Below are 15,772 nucleotides of genomic sequence, written 5' to 3' on the forward strand. Positions count from 1 at the left end.
TCCTTTTTATATCTATATAACGGTATATATAACTTCATTAACATGTTGCCGTGGATACACATTGTTCTGCTTCTCTCCTGATGACGGCTCGCCTTGTTAGTGACCTGTCAATCAAAGCTAGCCACGCCCCAAATCATACGATTCTTTATCTTCTATTATCTTCTAAATGGGGCCAATATTTGAACTATTAACATCAAATTGTCTTGAAGAAGATGTTTTACTAGCGATTGAGACCATAGTGTTGTCCTAAAAAAAATTCTGAGGTAAATAAATCAAGTGAGAAGTTTTCTCATTTTGCATTGAAATTAATGGACAGAAATGTTTATGCAGCCACTCTTAGCGCCCTCTGCTGGAATTTTTGGTAGAATGCAGCTTAAGCACTTCCTGGTTTGCCTCCTTTGCTCAGACCCGGAGGTTGCCGCTAGCGATCTGTCTGTCGCAAACGAGCCAGTTCAAAGAGCCGGCTCTTTTAGGGGAATAATGGGAGCCGGCTCACGTCCATCAGTGAGCTGTTCTTTTTTTTTCTTTTTTTCTTGCTAGGAAAAGTAGCTTCAGGTGCTGCGGACGCTGACTACTGGTGTCACATGCATGCTGTGTGAACCAATCATGTGAGGATTGACAAGGATCATACCACCAAGCAGGGAGGGATGGGGGTGGCAGCGCTGAGACACCTAAAACTGTTGGATGCTTCTGTTTTGCACCTTTTATTATGTTCATTTATTATTATTTTTACTCTATACCAATTTTTTTTTGTCCAGATGTCAGTAGTTGGCATTAAAAAAAAGCACATTTACTTGGTTGCTGTATTTAGTTTCTATTTTTTCAGTACTTTACTTGTTTTGGTAGGTGTGTGTGTTTAAATAAAAAAAATAAAATAGCTGTCCTTTTTTAATGTCTATGCTTAGGTTTTTATAGGCATTTTCTATCTGCTTTGTGTAGCAGAGTGGTTCTTCAAGCAAGTTAGAGAGTTACAAGGGATTTTAGAACTATAAATACAATTGGCTACAGCAATTTATTTAAATTTAAGTGATATATGTGTGATCAAATACAAATCACAAGTCAAAACAGCGCTAAGTTTGGCTGAATTATAAAAGGTATAAGTGGTAAAATGAAGAGCCATTTGGGAGCTGAAAGAGCCGGCTCTTCTTGGTGAGCTGAGCCAAATGATCCGGATCACTAAAAAGAGACCAAATTCCCATCACTAATTGCCGCCTGGTCTTTCTACACAATGTAAGAGAAATAAATGAGCAGTTGGGCAACAAAACATGTCATTTCAAAACATGTTTCTGTGCATTGACTTACCTTTCCTCCTCACCTGCAGCAGGGTTTTCAAGCAAAAGATTCAACAGAGAATCTCATGTGTATTTACACTTCCTGGTTCCTGGTTGTACCATATTTGAGGACCAGCGGGGGGGGGGGGGGGGGGGGGGGGGGGGGGTGTAGGTGTGTGTGTGTGTGTCTTTACACAAAAAGTGTTTTTCCTGAAGCTGATGGTCAAATACACATTTGATCTGTATTTGCACAATAACACCCAAATTCTCAAATTCGTTTTGGTCAAATTGTGTGTTTATAGGTGCTGTTTGTACAGGTAAAAAGTGAAATCCCTTTCTGGTGGTTTGGACCACTTTAATTAGTTACCTGTCAGGTATATAAGGAGGTTGTCGCTGCACATATTGTAATATCTCTCTGACTATGTGTGTGTAAGTTGTATTTAGTATGCATTATTAAATATGGTTGTATTCATTCATTTGTTTTGAAATAAAAAAGTTGTTTCACCATAAACTTTCACTGAACATTTCTCTGTCATTAAAGACCAAAGCTACATTGTGAGTGACATTTAATGCCCTTCCTTAAAAAAATAACAAACTTTTGCAGTATTGAATTAAAATACAGGAGGTAGAGGAAAATGTGAAGTGGCAGAGATGAAAAATTGGCATTGCAGAGTGAAATTCAACTCTGGACCATTTCCAGGGCAGCTAAACATCACTGAGAATCATTCACACACAGACAGTAAAGGTGTGAATCAGCAGAGGCCCCACGATATGATTTTATCCGGATACTTGACAATCCCTTCACAATACGATATTATTGCGATTTTGAGCATTTTGCGATATGGTGAGTACTGCGATACAATATATTGTGATTTTCCTGTTTTATTGCATTTTGTGTCCACAAAATTAAATTCAATCAAGAATTGTGTATGTAAAGAGGAGACTTATGGGAACCCAGAGAGCCTATTTTCATTGAGATAGCATGACGTCAGAGGTGACATGACCACTTTGAAAATCACCATGAAACATACACAAACAAAAAAATGGCGTCAATTTGCAGCATTATTTCAACAATTTATATATAATATCCTGACATACTGCCTATAGATTCCTTAGATCTTCTAGTTGAGTGTGCTTGTAAGACACACTATATACTATCCAGCGGGCTTCTTCCTATTTATTCTTCCGTGTTTTTTCGGTCAATTACTCCTCAGCCATATTGAAAAAGGCGGGAAAATTTCTGGAGGAAAGCAGAGGTACCAGTTTCTTCTTATCGCTCTAAAAAAACATTTCTTCCTTTTCTTCACAAAACACATTTGTAGACATTCAGGAAGAACTCTGGATACTCAAAGTGAAGTTGGTTCAATCATAGGAATTAAAGTTTTGCCAAAAATGCTTTCTGTTACAGGGGCACTTTCAGCTGTTTTTCTCTCTCTCAGCGGCGTCAAATGTCACAGCTGCAGTTGATTGCTCTGCTCTGATTGGTGGCCGCCACCTGGCCCTGGTTGCTTGGCTACCAAAGCTTGAAAGCTTGATCTGTCACATCCCTCAGCAACGGTAGAGACAATATACTGTAAACTACTCTAAGTAGTGCAGTGTCAATAACGTATGAGTGAGAGTCACAGGCTCGAGTCAAGCACACTCAAAATTTCTTTAGAAATTTTCTAGTTTCATATGATACCCAAATTCCTAAAAAGTGAGCCCGCTACGGCCTCTGAAACAGCGAAAACAACAGGCTGTTGGAAAGCTAAATATCGATACTTGGCGGCCATGAATCAATATAATATTGCTACGCTAAATATCGCAATACTATGCTGTATCGATTTTTTTTCCCCCACCTGTAATTGACAGAAACCAGCTGAGAGGCTGGAAAAAGTGAAAACTCACACTTTTAAAATAGTTTAAAGCCTTTTTACTTACTTAATACTAATTTTATTTATCCAGTCTTTAACTGAGAAATCAGAAGCTGACAGATCCATTGATACAAAACTCAAACACATCATAAATGGAGTGCATTTAATAGTGATTTTATCCAAAGCACTTTACACTCACCCGTTCACACTCATACTGGTGGCCGAGGCTACCAGGGCACACTGGTGCCACCATTGGGAATTAATTCACACACCGATGAAGACAGCATCGGGAGACATTTGGGGTTCAGTATCTTGCTCAAGGATACTTCGACTTGTAGGCTGCCATGGTCTGGGATCGAACCTTCCGATCAGAAGACGGACGCTCTACCAACTGAGCCACAGCCATATCATTGCAAGTGTGCATGTTTTGACTCTGTATTTGAAATTAGAAGAGACAGCAGTTGCGCTTCAGTGGACAATCATCAGTGATCACTGCAACAACTATTAACCTTTGGTGTGTGAGTGAGTGTGTGTGTCTCTAAGTACAAGTGTGTTTGATATAGCAGGAAAGAAGTAGGCCAACGCTGCTGTTAGAACAATAGTGAAAGTACAAAAGAGAAGAAAAGGCAACAAGAGAAAGCACAATATAATTCTGTCCGCTGCACGGTGAGGCAGACTGAGAATATGTGCATAACAAACCAATTATACCTCATCACAGCTGCACGGGAGTAAACAGGCATCAGTGCATGAAATAGTCTATTATGATAAGAATTAAAATAGTCTATCAAGATCGGATCTAGAATAGTGTGGAGTGATAAGAACTAAACAGGCAGAATGTGAATGTGCAACACGATCACATCCTCTGATATGTCCCCCAGGTTTCACAGCCAGGCCCATTTAAAACAGATAAAACAAAGCTTTGATCACAGTAATGCAGAAGAAAGGCATAACTTCTACTGTTCAGTTCGTTTGCTCTATTTTCACTTCACCAAGAAGAAAGACAGGGACAATTAAAAGTGGGAAAATAAGTTCTCATAACTAAAACTAAGTAGGTTGTGTAACAAAATGACCCATTTGGGCTCCAAAGATGCCTCATGAGTGCATTCTGATCACAAATCATCGTTTTTGAGTAGCAAATCTTCAAATACTGTCGGCTAAAAAATGGTTTGTAGAGTCCATCACCTGAAATAGCAGCTGTAGACAGACTGGATTCACACACTGAATGGCCATTATTAGAGGTGGTTTGAAATCAAAACAGCATATTATCATCATCTAAGGAATCTATAGGCACCATGTACGTCAGGATATCTTGTCGGGAAGTTGTTGAAATAACGCTGAAAAGTTAGGCTTTTATTAATGTTTCATTAAAAAAAAAATCACAAAATGCTTAAAATCACAATATCGTATCATGACTCAAATATCGGGATAAAATTGTATCATATGGGGTGATTCCCACCTCTACCATTTAACAGTTCTTATCATCCCAGGTGATCGTGTCCAGTGTGAAACCAAAAGTTCACAACATTATTTGAAGTAACGTAACTTTACCTCAGTGCGTCACATTTTTACATAACCAACCCATACGTCAGTTACTGTATTACCATCATCCTCGTAACCCCTTCATATGTGCAGTAGTTTTACTTTTGAAAGTAGGTTTTATGACACCTAACCAGGAATTGTTTAGCCCTAACCTTAGAGAAGTAGTGACTGGCCAGGGAAACGTATTCTACCTGTTTGAATAAGCAGATAAACCTACTAGAATTTAGACTACGGTCCTGCTCTGCCATAGTTATTGGCTGATAAACAATCAGTAGTTTGACTGCAGTCAAATCGGGTGCACCACAGCAGCTCCTGCAACATCGTCCACTTCTCTGCTGCTGATCTCACTGCTCATGTTTCAAACACTCATGGATTCAAGAAAGTAAATAATTTAATGGAGTACTCTATTGGTATCTGCATCACCCCCAATTGATCTTTTGTATATCAAATACTCACCTTGAATTTGTGAAGAAAACTTGCTTTTTTTTGCACGCAGATGTTAAAAATAGTAAGGTGTTAGTGAAAATACATGTGTTTAGGAAGCACTAAGCACAGGACTGGATAAATTACACTTGTATTATACTGCAAGAAGTTCAACTGATTAAGAATGTCTCCAGTTTCAGGGCTTCATTCAAGATGGGGGCATCCGAGGAAAAAAACGTTTTCTTTTTACAAATTAAAGGTCGCTCAGGGTGAGTAATCGATTCAGAATGATCATTTTGGAGGAAAAGTATTCCCTTCTCATGAAACGGTCAGAGACATATCTCTCAGTGAATCATAATACTTGAGGGGTGTACAGATACAACAGGTGTCACAGATCAGGAAGACCCAAACGCAGTACAGTCTTACTGTGATTTTAATGTTCTTTATTTTACTGCAGACAACAGATGACTGCACTAGGCAGCAGGCAGGGACACAGTCTTTCTTAACAAGTCTATAGACAGAGCTGCAGTCCAGAAGTCCAAAGCAAAAGCAGGCCGAAGAGTAATCCTCCACGGAGAAGCCGGAGTGGCAAGAGAAGCAGGCAAAATAACACCAGGAACTCACAGGCAGGGTTCAGAGTCGGGGATGGAAGGCAGTCAGATAACCAGGGCAGAGACGAAGATTCTGGGTCAGGAACAAGCAGGGTCGGAACCGGGAAATCAAGCCGAGGAAAAGCGCTGGAAAGTTCTGCATACTACAAAGACAATCTGGCGCTGTAGTGCTGGGCTGGTGTAGCTTAAATAGTGGCTGGATGCTGATGAGGAGCACCTGAGTGCACAGGTGAACAGAGTTGGCTGATGAGAAGGGCGTGGCCAGCAGGGAGAGGGAGCAGAGGGGAGGAGAGTGGAAAATTACTGGCAGAGCAGCAGAGGAATGGATGGTGACAACAGGGATTTAAATCCAATCTTTCATATTTGATTGGACCACTGAAAAGTGGACGGGCACGCTCACCTGTTGTAAGACCAGTCGAGGATGAGGGAGAGGTAAAAGGGAAACTTCGACTGGCTTTGAGTCATAGTTACAACTAACGGTGTTATTTTATAGCCGCTGTGGCTAAGTAGTCACCCCAAGTTCTCATTCAATTGTATACATTTTTGTAACTGCTCCCGAGTGCAGGATGAGTCGTCTAACATTTGAAACTGTTTCAGAGAGAAAGAAAAGACAGTGATTTTGATGTGAAATTACTCTTGATCTTATTTGTTTTAAACACATTGGCATTTGGCATACATCAAGGATAAATGAGCGAATAACAAAGGGACACAGGGTTAAAACTGGGGAAAATGTATTTTTAATTTCATGGGAACTTTAAGGGTACTGGTGTAATAATTTTGTAAAGATACCCAGCTCTAGAGCATGAACATACTTCATGCCTCCCCTGCAAAGGTCAGTACCTCAACTAGGCCACCTCAGTCTGAAAAGTCTTGCCACAGTTCTGTCTTTCTGGCTGTGTGGCAAGAAATCCACCTACAAAGTGCTGATTGTCTCATTTTCTCTCCCTTTTGGGGAATTTTGAATTGCAGAAATAAATGTATGATGTCGATTCAGAGACCTGGAAGCAGGCAAAATCAGATGGTTTGTACATCTAAACATCCACCCCAACATTTTCCTTTTGCTGCACAACAAAAACTCTTTCCCTCTGTGGCACCACACATAAAAAAATGTTTGAACAAACAGCCAGTGATGACATTTTTCTAGTCTTGAACTGAAGGAAAGAGAAAGCAAGAGCTGTTTGGATCATTCACGCTGACATCGTATCCCTGTTATACTGAAAATCTGTGTGAGAGACACATTAGATATGTGTGTGTGTGTGTGTGTGTGTGTGTGTGTGTGTGTGTGTGTGTGTTTGTGATAGATGGCCTCTCTGGCTCTGACAGATGCTGTAGAATCACTCAGCCATGCCAGCCCGGCTGGTTACCGGGGGCAACCCTGTAAATCTGACATTATGGGCTGTTGACAGGAGAAACGGTTGTTATCATAACCCACAGTGAGTTACAGGAAACACACACATCTCTCGAGTTTTTCAGCGTGACAAGAATATAGCATTACACACACACACACAGAGATAGACTGAAAGTGAGAGTATGAACGAGGGTATTTGGAGATAATTTGGATTTACAGCTCAGCGGCATGTAAAGGTATGGGAAGTGTGTGAAGTAACGTGGTGTGTGTGTGTGTGTGTGTGTGTGTGTGTGTGTGTGAGAGAGAGAGTGTGCATTGGGGGTCAGAGGGAACAATGTCTATATGTTTTATATCTCAGCGAGCGGGCTGTGATAGAGTGAAGTGATGAGTGTGGGAAACCTCGCGATGAGCAGGTCACAGGAAATAAGATATCTCACCTGGCCCTGTCTAATCCTCACCATGAAATGATCCACACACACAAATGCACCACACACACATGCTCCTATGTCATGATTATACTTTCAAAAACCCAAAATACTCCCTCTTTCTCTCTCAATCTTTTCTCTCTTTTCCCCCTCCGTCTGTCGCTCTCCGTCTGGGTGTTCCAGCAGTAATGGTGTGTGCTGTGGGAGCAGCAGGAATGGCCATTACCATCCATGGATCACTGGCAGAGGCCTGCACACAGTGGACTCAGATGAGAGAGGGAGCGGGAGAAGGAAGGAGCGAGGGGGGAGGTCAAAAAGGTACCACTGAGAGGAGAGAGAGAAAAAAAAGCCAAATGGGAGGAAAGGAGAAGGGAATGAAGAGAAAAGATGGCAGAAGGAGCGGGATATTATTTCATGCAGTTATTATAATGAAGTCATTCCACAGCGTTTGTGATGATGGAGGATTTCTAAGTAGTAGCTACGTTAAACCGCTTGATGGATTCAATGCAAATATACTCTCTCTCTCACACACACACACATGCTCGCTGCAGTTTTCTCGCTGGGGCAGAATTTGGATGGAAATATGCTTCAAACCCACAGAATTATGGGTACTAAAATAGGGGAGGATTCATGGATGTAGCTTTACTTCATTGGGGAATTCAAGTTGATGTCAAACATAACGTTTCATATTTTATCTGTTCGGCTGCTGAATGATGAGATGAGGTGGATGGATGAGATGAGACATTTATAACAGCAGGCATGATCCCTTACTAGCCTTACTACTGCCTGACTAGGAAAGTCATTAAAGGGACAGTTCACCCCCAAAAATGTGAAAAATACATGTTTCTGAGTGATGTTTGTCAGTCTTGATTGTTTGAGTTTGAGTTGCAGAGTGTTGGAGATGTCGGCCTTCGCTCAAATATAATAGGACTTTTATCGCACTTCACTCGTGATGCTCAAAGCGGCACAAAAATAAATTTCAGCAATGTCTGTCTTCTATAAATTATGACCCATGAGTGGTTTTACCAAGGAGATATGCTAGAAATAAAAGTACTTCCTACTTAAAACTGCTCACAGCAAGGTGTTTTGTATACTCCAATAATCATTCTAACAAACCAAATCAGTTTAAAAGTATATTTTTAATAGATGAATTTAAGTGTTAGCCTGGAAGACAAAAAAAGCTGTGCTGAAGGAAGATGTGCACCAGAAAAGTGGATTTTTTACAATCAAAAGTTGCAATTATTCAGTTACAACTTATCTATAATGCAGCGATACATGATTTAATTAGCCATTAAGTTACAGTTTCTAAATTATGTCTTAGACCCGGGTTCATACAGCTTCTTAAGAGTCGTATTCAAGCACTTTTCAAGCACTTTCAAGGTACTTAAATCAAAAACTTCCAGGCTCCTGAAGCCACCATTGTCACATCTAAATTGTATCTATAAATGCAATTATGAAAAATAAATTTTACAGAATTATTGACACTGATTATTTATTTCTTGCTTATTTCCAGATTAAGGTGTCAAGAGAGGACTTTTATAGACATGAATTAGCTATTGTAAATAAATAAGGCAATTGCAGGAATATTTGTATCTGTTCAAACAATAAAAAAGATCAAATGAACAGAATTATCAGATTATCCTGGAACATTTGCATTAGAAAAGTTGAGTGTGAACAAATATGACGACAGGATTATTTAATTTCATATATTCTAAGAGTTTTGCTTACATGAGTGGATGGTGAAGTTGAAACACCAGATTATGTTGAAATTCAAGCATTTTACAAGGAGAATATTCAAATTTAAGCACATTCCTAACCTTGAAAACACTTAAAATTCTCCATACTTCCTAGGCTGTACAATCATTGTTCTACGTAAGTGATACAGAAAGAAAATCTAAAAGCACAAAACAAAGAAATAGGTTGTGAACACAGCTTGTGTAATGAGAGAGCTGTGCGGTTGTCGTCAGTCGGGGTCTTGCGGCGGCGCAGCAGCGTGGCAGGTTGTACCAGCGCTGACCTTTCTGTTGTAACAACCCCGGTATAAAGGGAAGTGCCACACAAAGAGCTCTATTAACAGAGAAACCAGATATAATGGGGAAACAAGATGGGCCTTTAATGGGGACAGGCAGGGCTGTCAGCATGCATAATGTAACAGTCGTGTTAAAACAACACTGGGCTCCATGTGCTCCCCCTTCACACACACACACACACACACACATGCACACATGCGCACACACACACACACACACACACACACACACATGCACACACAGAAACAACCTTATATGAGAGACCCAAGTTATTAATTCACACATTGGTCTTCATCTATGAAATATTCTCCATGCACAGCGCACATTTCTCTTGCAAGGATGGGAATCATTGTTGTGTGTAATTATGAAGACAATGTTCGGAGGGATTATCAAAGAAGTAAGGGGGGAGATAAGAAAGCGGCAGATGAAGAGGGTGCGGGGACGAGAAGAAAGGGAAGTAGAGGGGGATCGAGAGAACGGAGAACAGAGGAGGTGGACGAGGACGGAGAGAGGAGGGGAAAGATTACTCCTTTCTCTCTGTTTGTCGAGCTATCGTTCCCTCTCCCTCCTCCCCTCCTCCCCTCTCCCTCCTCCCTCGTTCCTTCTTTCTCTGTATTAGCATGATAAAGACGTGGTGGAATAGGGCAGCCGGCAGGTCTTTGGACATGGAGACAATGCTATCGCCAGAACAGGCGTCTACAGCAGGGGAACAGCCACCGAGGGACTATACACCAACAACACACACACACACACACACACACACATGAGGCTTCATACATGAACACACATGTACCCACTGATACGAACCCATGTAGACAGACAAACACGTAAACACACACACAGAGTGGTGGATTATAAAGCCCAGGAGGACTTAAACAATAAGAGGTAACATGCAATCAAAGACAGCAGAGTCTCCAAACTGCAGAACACAGAGAGATGTAAACACAGACAGACAGAATATCCCTTTAATGGTGATCTGCAGCACGTAAGGCCCCAAAACTCCTCAGAAAAATGTTTTTTTATTGGCTTCCTTCCAGGCCATCAGTGGAAAAGTCTCTCTGCCACGTGGCATTGTGAGATTTTTTTATGTGTAATTTTATTATTGTATACTTACATTTCAGAGGGGAGACGGAGAATGAAATGATGTAACAAAAAACCTGATGACTAAGTAATTAAGTAAACTTTGAAATTTTAAATGGAACAGGAATCTAAAAACTGGCTAAAACCAGGTTCAGCATTCTTGTTTTTATTACAAATGTCAATGTTAAAAGTTTTATATCATATGATCATTAAAAAAGTCATAAAAAACACTTTTTGCTATGTTTTTAGAAATAAAATGTTGAAATGAATGTATAAATCAGCCTATAAATGATGAATATTAACAAACCCCTCAGTAAAAATCATAATATGGATTCATTTAAATAATTTAATTGATTTGATTCATTAATAATATTTTTTAAACAATTTATTTTAAATGTATATTTGGTGAAATTATTATATCAGTATGATTTTTTTTTCTTAAAGTAAATCCAAATATATTTTGGCATTACTAACAGACGCCTGTGCCTTTATTGTTGTGAAGTTGTGTGCAGTATGAATAGGAAAGAAAATCCAGGCACTCAAAATACCAAAAATAAAAACAAGGAAGTACATAATAACTTTTGAAACGTATTGGCTTTTTTTAATGATTTAACCACCACAATAATAAAGGCTTATTGATATTTCTCACTGTTATTTGTTGTTATATTTTGCTGTGCCTGGATTGCCTTCCTCCTTTCATACACATTTTGATCTAAGGTCTTTTTTTATTATTATTACTAAAGAAAATGCACTTGCATAATTTTGTGGTTGATTAAAAACGTGATCAGTTTGTTGTTGCCCCCTAAAAAAGCTATTGGGTGAAACAATTAAAGGGATATGTCTGTGTTCCTTTTCTCTCCCTCTGTAATGAACCTCCCTCCTCTTCCTCCTCCTCATCTGTCTGTCTGTCTGTGTTGTTCTGGGAACATCATTAACAAGTACATCGATAAGCAGCAAGTCCGGCTAATCAGTGAGATGCACACACAAACACACACACACACACACACACATGCACAAACCTTCTCTTCGGATGGTGCATCTTCACAAATCTGGAACGTTCTCCAGGTCAGAGCCACAGCAACACAGGCCCTGCGGGACGCCTGGCCACCACGCCAGTGGACCCTCCGAACTGAGGCAGAACTCTCAGCTCACCTCCCCTCTTTCTCTGGAAAAAAACAAACATTATGGGTCACGGGCGAATATACACACACACACACACAAATTTACACTAACACACATACTGTACCATGTGTAAACTGTACGCACCAGCATGGATCACGGCCAGCTCATGAGCCTGTGACGGTCGTCCAACCATAACACACACACACACCTACACGCACACACACACACACACACACACACACACACACACACACACACACGACACACACACACACACGACACACACACTCGCACTTTCTGTAAAAACATACAAAACTGTACAAACACTGCAAACTCATGAGCAGGAACGAACGCACACAAGAAAATTCCATTTTCTGGTTTCAAAGGCCCCATTCATTGACAGTCATATGTGATTTTCAGTTGTTTAAAAAGTGGTTAAAAAGATGTGCAAAAGTATGATGATGATGATCAGAAAAAATGAAGAGAAAAATACCAAATATTTCAGGTTTAACATCATTATGTTACTGGCCACTCATATTACTAAAACTACTATTAATAAACCTGCAAAAGTAGAAGAAAAAAGAATAATTTAGAAGATGCAGGCCTCCAGGTTGGAGCCAGAGCTGCAGAATATTAATATTCTTCCATAATAACACTCATTAATTGTCAGCAGCAGACTATAATAATCAAAAAGATCAGGCTTGCAGGTTGTCTTACCTGTCTAACATCCACCCACAAATAATCTGCTGCGTTTATGATCCAGATCACTTCTGCATATGCACAAATATCATATTTATGCAGCTAAATCAACTTGCAGAAAAAAATTAATCCTGCACCCAAACCAAAAGCTGGAGCGAACATTTCAAATTAGGGCAACAGAGCAGGTAATAGTGAATAATACGCTCTCATTTTCCAAATTTAGCGCTGAGAGAGATGAATGAGTCCTCTGTGGTTACACCGTGTGTCTGCCTGTTCACAGAGGTGCAGAACAGACGGGAACAAAAAGAGGATAAACTGGCACAAATTTATATGAGTTGAAAGCTATATTAAAATAATTACAGCAGCAACAATTAGTCAAGTAATATATTTTAGTTGATTGACAGAACAATAATTGCCAACTACTTTGATGAATAATGAATCGTTAAGGTGATTTTTAAATAAAAAAATATCAGAAGATGCTGCTTTTAACTTAAAATATGGAGATTTACTGCTTTTATCATATTATTATGACAAAACAAAGCATGCTTTACACTAAACATGTAAACAAACATGTAACCTCTGCATGGCAGCTGCTGGCATCAGAACTGTAAACATCCGTTTGTTTGTATGTTTGCATAAAAGAATAAAACTGCTTTGGCTCCTTCGATCCAGGAGCCAATGAGGAGTTTCCTCCTGGCTCTGTTTGGGAGGTCAGCAGCAGCCGTCAGCTGGTTTTATAGCTGCCGGATCATTTGTCTCTGCAGGGGGAGAGCAACATATTCATATTTGGTTTTCCTCAAATGATCAGTGCATTTTTTTAAGCTGTCATCAAATCTCTCCGTGTTTGTTTTGGGTTGTTTATGTTTCATCTGGTGACAGCTTTTAATAAGCTACCTTTTTACTTGGTGTGTTTAAAGCATAGACTGTATAAATAAGGTTTAAAGACATTATGAAATAATCCATTAAAAACTGATTCTCAGCTGGTGTAAATTAAATAAATGAAATCATTTTAGATTATTTCACGTTCGGCAATAAAGAACAAGTTTGCTCCATATAATTATATAAACTAACTCATATTCAGAGCAAAAGGGACAGTGGGAGAGTAAGATGTGGGACAAACATTCAGAGTAACAAATCTAGTCTAATGTGAAATTTACATTTTGATTTTTTTATGAAGATCTTAGGTTTACTCTTCATTGTGTAACTTTTACCTGGTTGTGCAAAGTTGCTGTCTCTGTAAAGAGAAACTGATGGAAACTCGGAAATCATCACCTCGTGTCAGGACTTTTACTAAAAATACCACCTAAAACCCCAAAGCAGCAGCTCAATTTAAACCTGTGTTGTTTTAGGCTACACAGAATTCAGAGCATATTAGTTGCCTGTGTAGCAGAGAGATGTTGTTACACTAGATTATAAACTAATATTTTGATGTTAATTAAGAAAAATGTGGAGAACTTTTATTTTTAAGGAGCAAACTGAGCATGTTGGATTGCGCATTTGTGAGAGGTAACTTCATGTTTCTATATATAGGAGGTGATATGTATTGTTCACTACTGTACTGTAATTACAGGTGTGTGCATTTGGCTTTTTTTATTTTATTTATTTCATTTTGGTATGAAATTTTCACACTATTATAGGGATGTAAATACTGTTCTGAATGGAAATTATTGTTGTTTATTGTAAATATTATATATTTTTACTCTTTTGATTTTAGATGTTGAAAGCAAAGGTGGTAACAATAGGACGTGATCTGTATTGTTCACTACTGTACTGTTATTACAGAGCGAAGAGAAGGAGCTGGCAGAATAAACAAGCTTCAACTATCCTGTCGTGTTTTCCTCAATAAAAAAAATCAACACAATGCAGAGTGAAACCTGCTACACCTGCACACATTTTCTTTTTTTAACAAATCTTCCCTACTCAGCTTCTGTTTGGCAAGTACTTGTTGCCTTCAATCATTTGGTTGGTTATGTTTAGGCATGAGCAGTGAGACTGGTTAAGGTTCGGGTATGAATATCAGGGAGTGGGACAGATCGTCTGCCTGCCATGGCTCTCAACATTGCAGTAGCTTAGTATGGAAGAAATATCCTATCTTTATTCAAGAGCGTAGATTTTCAGTTTGAGAGTATGATTTTATTCCTTTTCAGTGAAACAACTTCTTCTCCTGCTCAGATTTATTCTCCTCATGCTCACATTTTGTGCTCGCACTCAGATTTCTGCTGATTACTTTCAAAATGTTTGCTTGAACTCAAAAATCACATGCTTGTGTTCACATTTCTTCTTCTTGAACACAAACATTTCACTCGCACTCAAATATGTCCTGTGCAGACTCAGATCTAAAGTCGCACTCAGAACAAGCACGTCCTCTCAGGTTGAGGTAACTGCTCAGACTAGAGGATGTCCCTCCCTGCGGTTATAATAGTATGTTTCATCAGCCAATAGGGAGACAGCTAGAGTGTGGACCAATCAAATGACGGACGCTGTGTCTTGGGAGCGTTCCTTCGACCTTTTTGAGCGCTCCGTAGGGGCAGGTATTGTCTGTTTGTAAAAAATATTTAAGACGCCAGCATAATAATAAATCTTAAGTAAACCTAAAAACAGTTATCTTGGATTTTTTTCTAATTTTATATTTAGGACAGGGCATATTTGAGTTCGAGTGAAATGTTTGTGTCCAAGAAGAAGAAATGTGAGCACAATTTAAATTCAAGCAAACATTTTGAAATAAAACAGCAAAAATCTGAGTGCGAGCACAACATGTGAGCATGAGGAGAATAAATCTGAGCACGAGAAGGAGCTGTTTCACTGAAAAGGAATAAAATAATACTCTCAAACTGAAAATCTACGCTCTTTTGTAATCAACTTTTTATTGATTTTAAACATTAAACAAAAAAAAGCACATGAATCGAACATACATAGAACACATAGAACACCCCCACCCATCCCTCCCTTCTACATCCCCCTCCCCAAGGGAGACTCCCTCTCCCCTCCACACCATCCCCCCTATGAAATACACAGAACACCCCCCATACCCTCCCCTTCCCCACGGAACACACAGTTGTACAGAGACATGCTTACAAAAACAAAATCAAAATAATCAGATAGGATAAAGTCAGATACAGGATTACAAACACACAGCGTTACAAGTGAGCCTCAGAGGTCATGACAGCAATTTTTTAACATCCTCTGCAGCTTTTTTCCACATTTCCAGTGTTTGTTGCTTAGAACCATTAATGCGAGCTGATGACCACTCCAGGTAGATCACCTCAAGGAGAGCTTGTAACCAATGTGTTATTGATAACTGGTGTGGTGGAAGCCACCTTAAAACTATGATTTTTTTTGCTGCAGTCAAGCCAGCCAACCAGAGTTTACGC

Source organism: Centropristis striata, chromosome 1 (genome assembly GCF_030273125.1).
Source record: "Centropristis striata isolate RG_2023a ecotype Rhode Island chromosome 1, C.striata_1.0, whole genome shotgun sequence".
In the NCBI taxonomy this organism is placed as follows: Eukaryota; Metazoa; Chordata; class Actinopteri; order Perciformes; family Serranidae; genus Centropristis; species Centropristis striata.